This window comes from Sinocyclocheilus rhinocerous, unplaced genomic scaffold (assembly GCF_001515625.1).
Source record: "Sinocyclocheilus rhinocerous isolate Xijiao unplaced genomic scaffold, SAMN03320098_v1.1 scaffold3303, whole genome shotgun sequence".
NCBI classification, from domain to species: domain Eukaryota; kingdom Metazoa; phylum Chordata; class Actinopteri; order Cypriniformes; family Cyprinidae; genus Sinocyclocheilus; species Sinocyclocheilus rhinocerous.
In genome coordinates, this window is record NW_015634071.1 from 75,843 (window position 1) to 84,870 (window position 9,028).

The following is a 9,028-nucleotide window of genomic DNA, read 5'->3' on the forward strand; positions in this document are numbered from 1 at the left end:
TTTTCATCATCTTCTTCTTTTCGATTGAAAGACGGAGCAGAGCGGGAAATAACGGATATATTTTCAAAATTTCAGTAATCCACCAATAGGAATAAGGGAAGACACAAAGCAACCAATAGCATTGTTGAATGGGCTGAGATGTGGACTGCCAGCAGTTTATATGTGTTTTTCCAAATAAAAGCCAAATGTTAACCATAAGTTAACATATTCCATGGTGTGCCATAGCCAAGCCACATATGACTCTCAGTTGTGCGCTATCATCTGGGCCATATACCTCAAAACAATTGTCATCCAAAAGAAAATTCCCTCCAATTCTAAATCCATGGCAAAACATATACGGTTAAAGTTTGGCCCATATGTGCTCAGCCATGCCATACCTAGGCCAAATGTGACAGCTATCAGCAGAATTTGGCCCAAACGTTCTTGCTATCTGGGCACATAGCTCATGTGGGTGTAAGCCTAAAGTGGCCCACATATGATATGGCAAATATGGCCCAAATAATTTATAACATTTTTGGCCACGTTTGGCAAATAGATGGCACAGTCAGCATTGTCAAATCAGGATGTAAGCCTAACTTGGCCTACATTTGACATGGCAAATATGCCCCAAATATCATAAAACAGACATGGACCACTTCTGGCTTGGATGCAACACTTAGACACTGGCTAATTTAGATGTTAAAGGCCAAAGTTTGAAACTGTAAATATGGCCTGAATAATTTTTAATCATTTTTTTTTTGTTTGTTTGTTTTTTTTTTACAATATTTCACAATATTGTGAATGTGAATGTGAGGAATGTGATGTATTGCAGTGACAGCTCTTATAATCAGCTGGCATATGTTAGATAGTGTCTAGAAAAGTTCAAGTGTCTAGGTTCAAACTTATGAAGAGTTTTTATGGTTTTGGGATGCCTTTAAATATTTGTATGAGATAACAGTGAATAGGTGAATAACACTGATGAAGAAGCACCTAACCCTGGTTATATTGGGTGGAATCATATATGTGTGTGTGTGTGTGTGTGTGTGTATACTTAACGATATTTTGGGGACAAATTTGTACCCAAAAGTGAGCAAAACCTGACAAAATCAGCAAAAACCTCAATTTGTGGATGTCCTCATTTGTAAAACTGTTATAAAAATAAAGTAGACAAAGTTTTTTTTAACTTATGAAATTGTAAAAATGCAGAAAGTTTTCTGTGAGGGGTAGGGTTATGGGTAGGGGTGGGGTTAGGGAGAAAAGTGTATAACTATCTGTATATAAAAACAATAGAAGTCTATGTAATGTCCCCATTTAGATAGCTAAGTAAACGTGTGTGTGTGTGTAAAATAGTATATCAGTCTGGCGAGTAAACAAAAAAATGTACTAGCCAATGGCGATTATATTGCCAAGGTGTGCATAGAGGGTTGCAAACATAAATGAAAGGGAAACACGTTGCAAGCATTGTACTGTTCAGATCAAGGTTTAGTGGGCTTTGGTGTGGCATTTGCGATGACAGGTCTCTTTCACTCCAGGAAGGAGTGGCAAGGCTTGGTTGTTTGTCATTCTCAGAAGGTCATTATAAAGCTGCCACTGGATTCAGTGAAGTGCGACGGTGTATAGAACTGACTTATGTGATCACTCTTTACACATTATGAGTTCACTCTCTGGACTCCTGGCAGTTTTGGGTGTGTGTGCAATGGTGTTGCTATGTTCATGATAGATGGGTAGATAATTGAGTGGATAGATGGGTAGATGGTAGATGGATGAAAGGTAGATAAGTGGTAGATAGATGGGTAGAGCAATAAGCGGATGTGTGGGTAGGTAGGTGAGTAGATAGATGGATAAATGGCTGCATAAATGATAGATGTTATGGATAAATGATAGACAGGTAGATAAGTAGAGACATTTGTGAATATTTGTGATAGTTAATCTGTCTATATTTGTGTTTAATTGTATTTGTGTTCTAATAGATGATTAGATGGATGATAGATGGGTAGATGGATAAATAATAGAGAGGTAGACAGATTTGTAAACATTTGGGAAATATTGTCTGTGTTTATTTGTGTTTGTGTTCAGATGGATCATTCTGAGAAGGCCTGTCGTTACTGTGGTGTAAGCTATTTGATCCTGCATGAGTTCCAGCACCTGCAGGAGCGTTTGCGGGAAGTCGAGAGAGAGCTGGAGCAGGAGAGAGGAAGTGCGGAGAGAGAGAGAACCCTGAGAGAGGTGCTCCAAGAAGCCTACACTCATCTTGAGGAGCTGAAAGCATCTGTGCTTCAACAGGAGGAAACGTGAGTGTCAGTCACAGTTCCATGACTGCACATATCTCATTACTCTTACATGAACAAAAAACAGAATATTTCTAGCAGATAAATGTGTTTTTTAGGTTTGGGTAATCAACGTTTGCCCTAAGTTCTGCTTTCTCATTGGTGCTCTCGGCTTACATCACTATTAGGCCTATTACACACATACTGCATCCGTGGTGCATGAAATTCATTTTGGTGCCCATATTGATGGGTTACAGCATTCATCTGGTGCATGAGCCATCTAGTGCTGAATCCCCAAAGTATTATGTTTGCATTGTTTGTATAGAGAGGTATATGACATCTACGTCCTGGCTTGTTGAGGAGACGTGCTTTAAGCTTACAATTTTCTCCCATGACATTCCAGAATTATAGCAGGTTTTGGACTGACAATCACCACTTACATTTTCTTCAGAAAGTGTAAAAATCTCCTGTCTATTGTCCCACTGCAGTAAACCATCAAAGAGACTTACTTCAAATAGAGAGACTTTTTACATCAAATCCCATCTTCCTCTTAAAAGTGCAGTTAGATTCTATAACCTGTCAGTGCTGCAGAAGAACTATGATTTTATATGACCTATTTTCCTCTTGCTTCTCTTGGTGCTCTTTCTGTCACCCACGGCAAAGCACCGACAGGCCAAAATATATTAATTCACTGATGTAGAAAGTCTTACACCCACTGCATAACATACATTCAGTCTTTCAGTTCATACGGCATCCACCCACCTCTTACCTAGAGCATTTATGGTGCTACAGATTAGATTCACACGCCATCCTCCCCAGACAGACTAGTTAGTGAGTCAGGTCCTGACTAAAAAACAAATTTTAAAATACTAGTCATCTGGTTTACAAGCATATATATTGGCGTGTCAGTTTGTAGACACATAGAACTTTGTATACAGAACATAGTAAAAAGGGTCCAAGACCAAGACAACATTTTTATAGGTGGGCTTCTCCGATCTCAATGAGTAGGAAATATTCTAGAGCAATGGTTTTCAACATTTTTGGCTCCTAGGCCCCACATCCAAGGCAGTTAACAAAGGTTCCTCAAGTATGCTGAGATATTTCTAGTACTTCTGCTGTAATGACAATTCTGCTTGTTTTCAAACTTTTTTAATGTACATTAAGGTTAATATATTAAAATAATTATACATAACTTAAAACAAACAATGTAATTAAAAATACAATTTTAAACATTTAAATTTCCTAAACCTAATCTAACCTGAAGTTTCAATAACTGCATGTTCTTCAGGGTTTACATTCTTAGTCACAAATTAATTTACATGACTTTTCCAGTAATTTGTGATTTTACCCACAGATAGCAATTAATCAGCAATTTCGACCCAATAATATATTTTAGACCTTGACATAAATAGAAAAATGTATAATTCATTATAGACATTTCCATGATTTTTTAAAATTGCATAAATTTCCATGACTTTTCCAGGAATAGAAATCCATTGGTATTTTTATAGAACATGCAAACATGATGTTTAATTATTGAAACATTTCTGGAAAATTACAGATGGAAACTTCAAGTAAATTTTTGGGAATCCCTGCCCTACAGGACGTTAGTAGGCCTCTCTCATCACTGGCTTGGGGACTCTGGGCCCCTGATGATTGCCTGTATGTATGCACGTGTAAGTGTGATCACTTTGTGTATATCTATTTGCGTATGTGTGAATAGTTCCCCATGCCCTGAACTCCTCAGCTATGGCTTCCCTCGTGAGTCACTATGGCAGAGACGTGCATGCGTACGTCTTCTTTTCCAGTTGACGTGAATGCCAGGCATAATTGTACCACCACGGCAATCATAAATAAACCTCTCAACACCTACGCCTCCGCAGCTTAGCACAGACAGAAATTCAGAGAATGAGGAGAGAGGTGCAAAGCAAGTGTGTAATTGTGGACCCTATTTCAGCACTCTCTCCCGCAGTTGCTGATAATAATAGCAGGTTGTGTTGTCCGTGTAATCTCACGAGAAAAACCAAACAGCACAGCAGTCATGCTTCTAGATCAGTCCCCACCGATTCATTCATACCCAGCACATTCCAGACCCGACGCTACAGAGCAGCGGGCATAAACGTGCATGTTTGGGTTGTGTGTTTGCTAGTGGCATGTGGTGGACTTCTGAAATGAGGACGCAAAGTCACTTCTCTGCTTTTTGTTAATACATTGTAAATGTTCTAGCTGCATTGTCTAGGAGAGGATGATGATGTTTTTGAACAGGATGATGATGTGTAATTTTGTCATATATACATATATACATATATACAGTATATATATATATATATATATATATATATATGGGGCACATCTAGTTGACATGGTCTCCGCTGACATTCAGGGCTGTAGATCCGTATGGCTGTGGTGACCTCGGAATAAGAACGAAAAAAGAGACTAATATTAGCGTAGATGCCATTCTTCATACGATGTAGCGAGTACATCGGGTGTTATGGGAAGTGTCCCCGGTTCCGGTTGACCTAATCAATGCAGCCTAACAATCCTTTAATGGATTTGAATTATAGAAATGTGATAGTGTGTTATGTGTATGCCAGGTTAAAGAGATGGGTCTTTAATCTATATTTAAACTGACAGAGTGTGTCTGCCTCCCAAACAATTGTAATAAAATGTAATAATATAATAATATTAATATTATAAAATCAATAATATTGTTTTTACTGTATTTTTTATTTAAAAAAATGCAGCCTTGGTGAGCATAAGAGACTACTTTCAAAAATGTCTCGGGTTACTCGTGTAACCCATGTTCTCTGAATAGGGAATGAGACGCTACATAGCTATTATATTAATGTTAATGCCCCTTGGGTGTGCCGATTGTCTGAAGCCCGTATGGAATCATGCCAATTCATTGGCTGATGGCGCGGGCGCCACCTCGACGTCACATCACCCACTCTAATACTAGCGACCGTGCCATCTGCGCCTCAGATTTCCTGCCAAAGAAGTCCTGTCGGCTGCACGAGGAGCTTGGCAGCGAACGCAGCATCTCATTCCCTATTCAGAGCTCGATTACCTAGCGGTGAAGAGAGACCTCGTACCTCATATGCAAGTGAGATAGCGTCCCTTACCCAATTGATGCTGCGAGGATTCTGTGGCCAGCACCAAAACACACCAACAACTGGGAGGACTTGCGCATTTGGCTAGAGCGGTCCACATAGAACTTCAAAGCTTGAACAAGGCAGAGCAGGTGAAGCTCTGACGATCTCTGCCCTATTTTCATAAACACCGCCTTGAGTGAGAAGCAGCAGTCCGCCATTACTGTTTTCTTGCTGTAGCTGCTGGAGATACAATGCCAGCACCAAAGAGGCATTACAAGTGTCGTGTGTTGAGATGCACCAACGAACATAGGAGTCTCCATAGACCGCTGAGGACACGGTGGTTAAATTTCAATTTCGAAGGAATTGTCCCAGAAAAAAATGGAAAAGTCCTATATGTTTGTGCTAATCATTTTACACCGGACTGCCTCACAAATGAGGGTCAGTTCAGTGCTGGAGTTGTGCAAACGTTGCTTCTGAAAGAGGGATCAATACCAACGCTTTGTGCGCGAACATCAGCTCCAGACAAAGTAAGTATCACACGTCATATTTTGTTTTTCAAATTGCCTTTCTGAAAGAGCTTCTTGGCACTCTGTAAGGCTAATGTTGCTAAAGCAACCATTGTCTCTGCCTGTTTTCACTGATGCTGCCTTCACGCGCTACCAGAATGATTGTAAATAGGAATGTGGTTGTTAAAAATTGCATATGAAAGCAATGTGAAGTTGACCGCTTGAATTTGTCGAGCTCATAATCACAAGTGGGACTTATAAAATTTGTGATAGCATGCGAAGGCACCATGAGACCAGCTATGTCGTTATTTTTATTGCGTTATGCTCCCCCGTCTGTGTAATTCATAAACGCAGTACATATTACGTGAGATTGTTCTGTTTTGTTGTTGCCGGTATGCCGGAGCATGAGATCTTGAAGCTTCACCCTCTTCTGAAAAGGGGAGCGGGAGCACCAGCTCATTTGCATTTAAAGGGACAAACACAAAAACTATGAAAAATTATCTGTGGGATATTTTGAGCTAAAACGTCACATACACACTTGGGGGACATCAGAGACTTATTTTACATCTTGTAAAAAGGGGCATAATAGGTCCCCTTTAAAGGTGACCTATTATGCCCCTTTCTACAGTATGTAATATAAGGGTGCTTTCACACCTGCAGATCGATTGCTTTGTTACGAAACAGGGATTAAAATTATTACAATGTTGCTTTTTATTCTTGGTGCGGTTCGCTTTCACACGGCAAAGTTTCTAAACGGACCAAATTTGTTAATACAAGTAATGCACGAGTAAACTGTTCTCTCATTGGTCAAAGTTCCACGGTTTATTTTCCGGGATTCCACAACAGCTTTGTGGGCTTATTGTTTTTTTTGTAGCTGTCATTATATTAATTGATCATTTTGAGCAGGAGTCCAGGATTGATCGGGAAAACATTTTTAAAATGTACCTATTACGAAGAAGAGCAATAAGACAGCATTATAAAATAAAAAAGTGCGCTTTGATTTTGAATGGCGAAGACGTGCTCACCCACAGACATTCACAGGTTCATTTTGAGGTATTAGCAAAAGAACAAAGCTAATGCTTTTCACAGAACTTACGTAATTACCCATTATACATTGTGATATAGCCTGGTTCGTTGGTCAGTTAGATCGGATTGCTTTCTCACTACAACCGAACCGCTCCAGAGTTCGTTTTCAATCGAGCCGAGACCACCTCGTTCAGGCGATCTCGGACCGATTGTTTTGGCGCGGATCCGGGCGCGATTGCCGTGTTCACATATGCCCAAACGAACCGAGCTAAGGGGGGAAACGCGCCAGATTCCGAAACAACGGGCCAGGTGTGAAAGCACCCTAATGGCGCTTTTCCACTGTGTGGTACGACTCGGCTTGGCACGGCTCAGTACGGTACGGCACGGCTCGGTTTGCGTTTCCACTGCAGTTTAGTACCGCTTTAGAGTGGGCGGGATTATTCACATGTCGTTATAGTTGCGCCGCCTCTATTGCCGCGACTCCTAAAAAACGTTTTCATTCCGCGTCGCCCCATTAAGCTCTCGCTGGATCCGCTCCTCTGCTATCAACGAGAGGAACGTCTGTACTTCCTCAACAGACAACGAAACAGACACTTTTTGGTTGTTACTCAGGTGTCCCCAGAATGTGTCTGTGAAATTTCAGCTCAAAATACCCCACGGAACATTTATTATATCATTTTGAAAATGCCTGTTTTGAGAAAAAGCAGAAACACGCTGTTTTCGTGCATGTATCTTTAAATGCAAATGAGCTGCTGCTCCCCGCCCCCTTTTCCAGAATAGGGCTGTTCCTTTACAGCTCATACGTTAGATACTCTGATAAAAAAAACAAAAAAAAAAACATCTGTTTGGTTTTGATGATCATGTCTATCGCGCTGAAATCAGGCGTTTTAAAGCCACATTAGTTTAAACTTCTGATATAGTGTTTTCTGAGTGCACACATGCGAAGCACACGCTCAGAAAGCGGCTGTCACACGGCATGTGAGTACTAAACTAATTGTGCATATATTCATTGTGTTATAACAGAGCTTTTTTGAGATAGCGATGAACTGAGATGTCAGCTTTTTAGTGATAATAAAGGGAGCGCTCTTTGCTCGCATTCTGCAATGCCAAACCATGCACGCAGCAGCCCATGCTTGCTTTTCTGTTAAAACTAACAGTGGTTTGTGAATGTTGATGCTTAGCCTAAATAACAAATATTTTATCGAGAGCGTTTATGCTGGGAATTTGTGGAGCTTACAAGATGTTACAGAACTATTTCATGTACATTTCATCGATGTACTGAAAAAAATCTATATAGGTTACTTTTATGCGGGCTTTTGCGGCGGGAGCGGGACAAGACATGAATGTTGCAGGCGGTAGCGGGACAAGATAAAATATATTTTAGAATATGTATTCAGAATCCTGTGGGAGCAGGACTGAAAAATCCGTCTTCTTCTTCAGCAAACTTCTTCTGCAGAAACTCCAGCACTGAACCAATCGGACAGCTGACTGAGACCGCCGAACACCACGATTCGAAAACCTTCCACTTGGAAGAATAAAGCCTACAAGAAAAAGAAGCCCTAGCATTATCAATGGTTTCCTGAACCTCTGCAGGAAGACCAGACCGCCCTTGATTGGCCACACCCATAGCCTCTAAATCTCGGGCCGAGGGTGACAGATCCTGCCCTGGATTTGAGACAGCAGGTATTTCCTGATTAAAATCTCCCATGGGGTGTGCTCTAGAAGGGAGACTAGCTCAGAGAACCACATCTGGGACGGCCAGAACGGGGCTATCAACAGGAGGTGGACTCCCCACCCCCTTACTCTGCACAAGACAGATGGAATCAACTTGATTGGCAGAAATTTGTACAGCCTCAGATTCGGCCACGGGTGAGCAAAAGCATCTGTCCCCAGAGGTGCCGGGTAACATAGGGAGAACCAAAGGGGACATTGAGTCGATTTCTGCAACGCGAAGAGATTGAATTAATTGAATGCCTTTATTGTCATTATACCATGTACAATGAAATTAGAATAGCTTCCCTTTAACATATATCACATAATACACATACAGTAAGACATTAAAAAGTTGAATTGCACTAAGACGTTCATTCAACATAAGAAAAATAAAGAAGTTATATTGCACATAAGAGTGTATTACACCAAGTGTCTTGCGTTCGGG

General features: G+C 40.7%; 1 pseudogene; it reads left to right on the forward strand.

The window, feature by feature from the left end:
- LOC107745420 (trichohyalin-like) overlaps window positions 1–9,028 on the forward strand; it is a 182,819-nt pseudogene that overhangs the window by 8,884 nt on the left and 164,907 nt on the right.